Source organism: Pipra filicauda, unplaced genomic scaffold (assembly GCF_003945595.2).
Source record: "Pipra filicauda isolate LSUMZ 115617 unplaced genomic scaffold, ASM394559v2 scaffold189_size1545977_pilon, whole genome shotgun sequence".
Classification (NCBI taxonomy): Eukaryota; Metazoa; Chordata; class Aves; order Passeriformes; family Pipridae; genus Pipra; species Pipra filicauda.
In genome coordinates, this window is record NW_024104297.1 from 121,342 (window position 1) to 129,605 (window position 8,264).

Sequence of the window (8,264 nt, forward strand, 5' to 3'; positions counted from 1 at the left end):
TTCAACAGGCTAAATTATTTTCCATGTGTCCTCTCATAGCAGACACATTCAGCATTAAAGTTTCCTTCAAACCTCTCCCATAATGTTGGTGTATAGTTGGTGGGTTAGTACTGTTTGAAGCACAGAAATGAACTTCACAGAGAGACTGAATTTCAGTCACATACCTAAAAAAACCTGTTCCGTCCTTTCAAGCTGATCCTACACAGTCACGCCCCAAGAAATGTGCTCAGTGTGCTGGGTGAGCTGCCTCTGCTCCTTCTCAGGATTCCCCAGAAGTTTACACAGAGCAACTCCAAAAAGGGGCACAGGCTGAAATTAGGATTAGTGCAACTAAATACCCAACTACAGGAGCACACATTACATGCTTTTATCAGCAAATAACATTCTAAAAAGTACTATCAGCTGCACACCTGCTGTCAGCCTAAGCTAAAGCTACATACAACTTTCAAAGTGAGGTGTCATCAGTTTGAAGTCCCACATGTACCTATTTCATTTGTATTTGCAGAAAAGCCAACATGCTAATCATTTGTTTTACCTCACAGGACAGAGACTGTGTCCACATGCTGGTCAGGACTGACGAATACCCACAGTGGCTGAATCAGGGAGAAATTTTTCAAGATAAGCACATTCATCATTTGTGAAATTTCTAGCATAGAGTCTCTTGGGTACGACCCAGGTCCTGCTAATCCTGCCCTGTGCACACAGACTGGATTGTGAATCCTAGTGCAATATCTCATTGCAAATTAGGGGACAGTGACATTCTCCAGAGGAAATCTCACACACCATCAGTAAAACAATACCTTCTCCTGCAAACTAATTATTTTTAGTTAGGCTATTACCCAACACAGCATTCAGTCTCTATACTCTTCTCAAAATATTAAAATTAGAATAAAACTGATAGTCTTTTCTCAGTATACCTACACTGTCTCTCAATACATGTACACTGGGAAAACTAAATCTGATTACAGCACATTTCAGTGCCAGTTTGCCCTGGCTAGAACAGTGAGCAGAGCAATGGTATGATCTTTAACATGTGCTAACAACCAGCCTTTCCCTCTGGAGATGTCAGGTGCATGCTCTGGTTGCCAATTCAAGCCTTGGGAGCACCATATCTGTACACTTATGCTTTATCCAGCCCTGGTTTTTTATTGTAAGTAGAATGAAGAAGCAGTAGTGTGCTTCTTTACAAATAATGAGGTGGCAGGAAGTAGGAGCCATCCCTTTTCAGTCAGATGTGTTGTGTGCAAGTTCTACCAATGATACTGGAAAAGTACATGTAGATAAGTAAATAAATATAAAGGCAGGGAGATGTAAAAAGAATTCACTGTTCATTCAGAATGTCACAAATTCATTGTTCACTCTGCTATCCAAAGAGTGCAGAATTAAAGTATTCTAATTACAAAACAAGGCAAAATTGGAAATTAAGCAGCTGCAAGCATGTTACTTATTGCTGCTCAAACACGTCACAGAGTTTTTCTATCCCACCTGTCTTTTGAATTACTCTGCTCCTCTAGGAACACTCATATTTTCAGCTGAAAATTCCAGTTTATTTCTGGTATATACTGGACCATCTCATCCACCCTCTCAGTTTTTTTCTTACCGTAAACAGTCAAATGGTGTCTGAAATTTCCCACTCAGTGAAGGATATGCCACTTCTATTTGAATGTTTCTGTTTAGATATTTAATAAATGCATCACAGAAACTGCAACAAAACATTTATAACATTGTCTGGCAGAGCCCCAGTCATACTGGCAAGACAAGGAATTTTAAAGGTGTACAGCTCCCTGGAAATAATTTTTATTATTTTAATTGCATTTATTTGATGGTTGTGAAGACACAATGAAAGGTCCAGATTATACTTTCAGCTTGAAGGATTCATTCTTCTACACAGAGAAAAGTACATATCACTGACAAGTTCACAGAGAAAAACAAACAAACAAAAAAAGCTCCAAAAGTGTTCCCATATAAATTATTCCCTCTAGCTATCATAACCTTTTAGGAATTAACACCTCTCAGAAATCACTGTTTGATTTTATGGATCTTATTCTGACTTTTGACCAAGGAGCAGACTCAATCCAGAAATGAGAACAGACAGCTGGTGAAAAGGCTGCCACCAAGGAGAGAGTCTTCTATGGAAAACATCCTGGTTCCTTCACTTTCAAGGGAGGACAAACTACATCACTGCACGCACCTTCAGACTCATATGGTAACCTCTGAGGTCACAAAAGGCTAACTTCTGCATTTTCTGCTATCAAATAAATCTGAAATTCTGTTACAACTGTTTCATTTATCTTTGAGGAGTGTAAGATACAGTACTTAGTGAGGGGCTAAAACTGATGAACCTTCTTCAGCATTAGGTTACTGTGTAAAAGAAGAAACTTTAATATTGTGTAGGGGTCAATGAGCACTTGTATTTCGCAGAGATTTGCTAACAAACAAAGCCAATACATATATATACATACACTTTAAAATATGTTCACTGCTTATGTTTAGCTTACTTGCAAAAATACTCCAAGTTTCCTGTTAGTAAGCCCAGATGAGAACAGCTTATTGGAGTTAACAACTCTACACTCCAGTTCAAAATATGCCAATCTGTTCCAGGCTCTGTCCCAATTTGCTCCATGACCACAACCACTTCAGCTTTAAAACACTAAAAACAGCAATACTGGTGTTTAACCAGCAAACAGCCCAACATCTCCACATAAAACCTTATCGACATTTCAAAGGAGCAGGGCAATTTCCTGTCTTCTGCCAGCAGAAATAAAAATATCCTTAACATTGATTGCATTTGTCACTAACTTAAATAAACCCAAATAACCTGAGTAAACAGGCTTCCAAAGTGAGCAGGACATAATGGCACTTGCCATGGCCGTTTGAGACCATGCTGGGGAAAAGGACGTACTCCTCAATTTATACACAGCTTACTTCAAATCTGTGATGCAGCACTGAAACACACCATCATGTCATCTTTCTCAGTGATAAATTATCAAGTAACAATTGAGTGTAAGTTGTGAGTGTAGTTGGACCATTAGTATGTAGTTTTTGCTCCTGGGGTTATTCACCTTTAGCTTTAGTGGAGGTCTCTGAACAATTTCCTGATACTTTATAATGACTTTCGTTAAATGCTTATCTGCATCCAGCAGATTTCTCTGCTTCAACATACTGCGCTGCAAGAGAAGGAACTAACTCAGCTATCACCACCATAAACTAATTATTTATGGCTGAAAATGTCGAAGAGACCCTTACAACTTGCTGAAGCATAAAATTTGCCCTCCCTTCAACTTACTACAGTCTAACGAGATTTCAAGTTGTAACAGCACATCCCAGTGCTTTCTCTGATACTGTTTTAATCAGATCTCCTTTTTTTTTTATTTGATAGGCTTCTGAGGAAATATTGCATATTGCACACATCACTTCAAAAATAGTCTCTAACTGCTAATGATCCACAAAAATGGCTTATGAGTATTGTGTAACTTCCACAAACAGCAACTATTCTACAGGTGCCATTTGCTAAGCCCTGCAATGTGGTCAGTAGTCCTAGAATGGTCCTTTTCCAGCAAGTCCAATGCTTCCTTCTAATACCATATGTTCTGCTTTTGTGTCTTACAAGATAAGAAAACCAGTTAATTTTACTACATTTATAACACTATGTCCAAGAACCAACACACATCATAGGACAATGTCATAAGAAAAAAAAAATTGAGTAAAAAGATGTAGAAACATCCTACACATATTTATCTGAAAATTATTGTTGTCCTTAAAATCTTTCCAATTTTGACTCTCTAACTTATGTTTGAAACGTTAGGGCTGATCAGCTGCTTGTTAAATTCCTCAAGGTTGCATGTATGAGTAAAGGATGGAGTGTGCCAGAGATGTTAGAAGGGTTTCTTCATATTGAGCAGTGATGTCCTTTCCAGCTATGCTACAAGTTCATTGTCCAGAGCAATTTCAGCAAAACAGGGAAAAGTATATGTGGGAAATCAGTTCTCTCAAACAAAGCTGATGAAAACCACCTTAAAACAGAAGATTAACACCCACGTATGAGCATTCACTGACAGGTCATGGGGTAGTGAAAGATGGTAGATTTAGCTCTTAGGAAGAAATTCTTAACTATGAGACACTGGCACAGGTTGTCCAGAGAAGCTGTGGATGCCCCATCCCTGGAAGGATTCAAGATCAGATTGGAAGGGGCTTTGAACAACCTGGTCTAGTGGAAGGCAGGGGGTTGGAACTGGATGAGCTTTAAGGTCCCTTCCAACCCAAACCACTCAATGATTCAGAACTGCAGGGCACTACAAGGCTTTATCAGAGTCCATCCCCACTATCAATATGTAAAGAATTAACAGGTCTCAATTATAAAAGCAGCACTAAGCAATCAAGCCAACTGAAGTATTACTCAGAGTCCCAGCTGGGGCAGCATGTTTCTTACTTTAAGATAAGATACATATTTCTATTGAAAGTGAGATTAATCTTCTAAAGCATATATACATATATATAAAAAAAAAAAAATATCTTTCTCTGGCAAATCTCTCATTAAAATTAGTTCTGGTTTGATAAGGATCAGAGAAATAAAGTGCTCTTTGGGTTCCACATTTTCCAGTCTCAGACAGCCACTTGAACTATGACTATAGGAAGAAGAGAACTAAAATTATCTCTGCTTTACTGTGCTGTGCTAAGTATTGCAATATGCAATATCTGTGAACCTCCTCAGTTTTATGACAGTGACACAAAAAATTTCAGTTGTTATTCCCTAGAATTGTACTTCTATGTATAATATACCTCTTTTCTCCCTTTCATCACCTCATCACTCAGAAAGAGCTCAATATACACATGCAGATTAAAAGCAAACAAAGTCATGCACACTACTGAAAGCCCACTGAAGACCCAGCCATGTTTAAACATTTGCATCATCTTTAAGAAGAAGATTTTTCTTCCACTTGTAGAAATCCAAAACATTAAGAGAGGGACTCTGGGGATATGTGATACATACTCTGCCATGCTAGGAGAGAACTTTCATTTCCAGTTATCTAGGCAACACCACCATGTTAAAATTTAAACAATAAAAGAAATCTCTCTACTTTATACATAACGATATTGTAATATTACTTTCGTTGATCAGTAAATTCACTGAGTCTTGGCATAATTTAGGCTTCCCTTGACTGCAAAGGTGGAGTACCCTGAGCTCTCCCACAGCAGCTGTTTGCCATAATTGCATGAAGTATTCCTGCTGTGGTTCAGTGGAAAGTAGGGCTAGTAAAAGGCTTCTAACAGCAGAATATAAGTCTACAGAACAAACCACTGCATCCCTGTCTCGAAAAATACACTGCATTGGGACTGCTGAAACTGCCAGCCAGGCTTTCAAAAAAACCCCAAACAAACAAACAAAAAGCAACCAAAACAAAACAAAAAAAACCAACCAAACAAAAAAACCACCAAAAACGAAACCACAGAAAACAAAAATAGAGAGGATATTATGAGAAGAACATTAGCATTAAACTGTTGTCTTGCATTCTTCCAGGGAAAGCCTCACATAAAAAGAAGCTGAATTCCCCTTAAAATAATTCAGAATGCAGCTGTGACCTTCACAAGATATTATACATTTATATTAAAAAAAAAAAAACAAACCAAACCAAACCAAACTTAGAGGCATTTTAAGCTTCTTTACACAGGAATTTCTAAGAACTGAAAAAGGCCACCAGATTCTACTCATAATCTTCCTACCTTTTTAGTTAATTTTCCTTGAATTAATAATTAAAGTATACATCTGGTTTGTTTAAGAGTAATATTTAACATTATTATTAAAATAGCATCTATAATGCAGTAGAGGGGGGAAAATTCTTAAAGAAACCATTGCATGAAATTACCACAGTTATTTACTTTGCTTCCACCTGCTCCACTTGTTTCACTCTGTTATTACTCCCACAGTGACAATTAACACAGCACAGGAGATATTTTCATACTTTTTCTATCGTTAGCAGGTCCTGAGTGCCCACACACCTTGTTTCCCTCACAGTCTGTCACCAGCACGTGAAGGTACCTGAACTGCAATTCCTCAATCTTTTCATTTCCCACATTTCCCTTTTCAATTTGGGTGCTGCCACCACGGACCCAAGACCCTGATACCCAGCAGTAAAGGGCTTTCTATCAAATTGCTGGTATATCAGCATTCCCAACGTGCTACTTCTGGAAGTTCAAGTTTGCAAACAAGCCTGATTTATTGAGCTGGAATTGATTTACCATACCTTATATGCAACATTTTAAAAAGCTGTTCTGAGCTAATTACATACTCAGCTGATTCCCAAGTGATTAATAGAGTTCCTGACTAATTTTCTGCCTCTCTTCTGAGCTGCCAGCTGGAGTACAGAAAACCCATGTACATCCCATAATGCAGATTTTCACATTATGGGATAAAGCTTATGGCTAAGAAAAAAAAATAGGCTAGGGAAGATTTTACATCTGCTTTACTTTAGCATTCTTAAAAAAATATAAACACAACTCACAAAACAGGATTATCCTTTCCTCTAGTTTTCAGATCAGGTCAAAAATCTTTTTGTATTGGTCTTTGTTTATATAACAGTGTTATTACATCACTATTTTAAGATGAATAAAGATATACCTTTCACTAAACAAGTCTGGAGTTCTCACACTGCTTTGCACACACAGATGCCATTCAGAGCTGACATTAGTTCCCCCTGTTTTTGCAGTCTCTGTTTTTTCCCAAGAACTGGTTAAGTGGAGTTCATGTCACTTTGCTTTTCTCACAAACACCAAAACATGCTGAAGGTGACCTTGCTGTTCTTTTTTTTTTTGCCTTGAAATTTCATAGTGAATGTAAAAAGTAATCAGAAGATGACCAGTGAGTCAATTCTTTAGAGGGTAATTCAAATTCATTTGTCCCTTATAAGAACCAAAGGAACAAAAAAAAAAAGTTATTATTAATTTAGGCAATTAAGAGTACTTTGAAAGCAATAACCAGTACATTAAAGAACCTGTCTCTGGAGTGCTACTTACAGTCTATGAGAAGTTAATTTTAGAGCATTTCAAGAGAAGAAAGGTCATTTCCTAGATGTGCTCTGCAGAATATTATAATTTTTAAATGGAAACCTAAATGAGAAGTGGTTTTTTTGTAAATACGGAGTGAATGGTTAAGTAAATTAGAAACAAAATTAAATATATGCATTATACTTATAATTGCATTTTAAATTAAAGTATGTATAATAATATTTATAACCTTTTCCTCTTATATATCAAAGAAGAATCTGTGGGTTTTCCCCTTAACATTACACAGTGTACAGTCTAAAAAGAAAATTTATATGCAATACACAATAGTTAACATTAAATGTTCATGGTTTCTAGAATCAATTAGTAGAAATCCAGAGCGTAACTTCAATTCCAGACACGCAACTTGGGCAGCAGCTGAAGGTCATGGTTTATGTACTCGAACTTTTTGTCCTCTCTTTCCTGAAGTAGCTTGCAAGATTCTGCACTGAGAGCGCCTCACAACATGTCTTTGTTTTACAAATAAACCATTTTGCCAGCCTTTGTCAGGAACGATTAGAAGCGTTCTTTATCTCGAACAACAAACGTTTAGTAAGTAATTCTCGTGTTTCATTTGGGCACTGCTAACTGCTTTAGTTCTTGGGCCACTGACTACAAAACGTGTATGTTTATCTGTCCTTGTCACAGGGGTACATCATTTCATAGACTGTGCTTCATTTAAAACTAAACAAACACCTTCTGTCTTTATTCTGGCTCTACTTCAGCATGTGAACTACTATAGCCTATATCATCTGTTTCCCTAAACCACGTGCCTGAGCACAGCACTAAGGATTAGTAATTTAAGGAAATTAAAAACATCAAAAACAAGCAGCAATTGGCAGACATATGCAGTCATATTTGATTTGCTTTAAGTGAGCATTTCAGTATAGTCTTTTCCACACAATAATCTTGCTCCTGTGGGTACTATCTTTTCAAATGGTACATGAGGTATAAAACTTCCAAATGCACAAAAGCCTTAAAAAACTGTTGGTAGGAAAAGGTTCGTCTTTGGAGTATCTGCTGGAATTTTTGCTTTATAAATATATACATGTGTTTTTAAAGTGTTTACCATATACACAAATGAGTTTGTTAACGTAAAGGAAAAGCAATTATTCCAAGTGTTGTTCTAACCTTCTTTCTTTACCTGGAGCAGACAAGGTCACCATCATTACCACTTAGATAACGGTCTTCAACAATTCTTCTGAGGAGAATCAGACAGGAAGAGG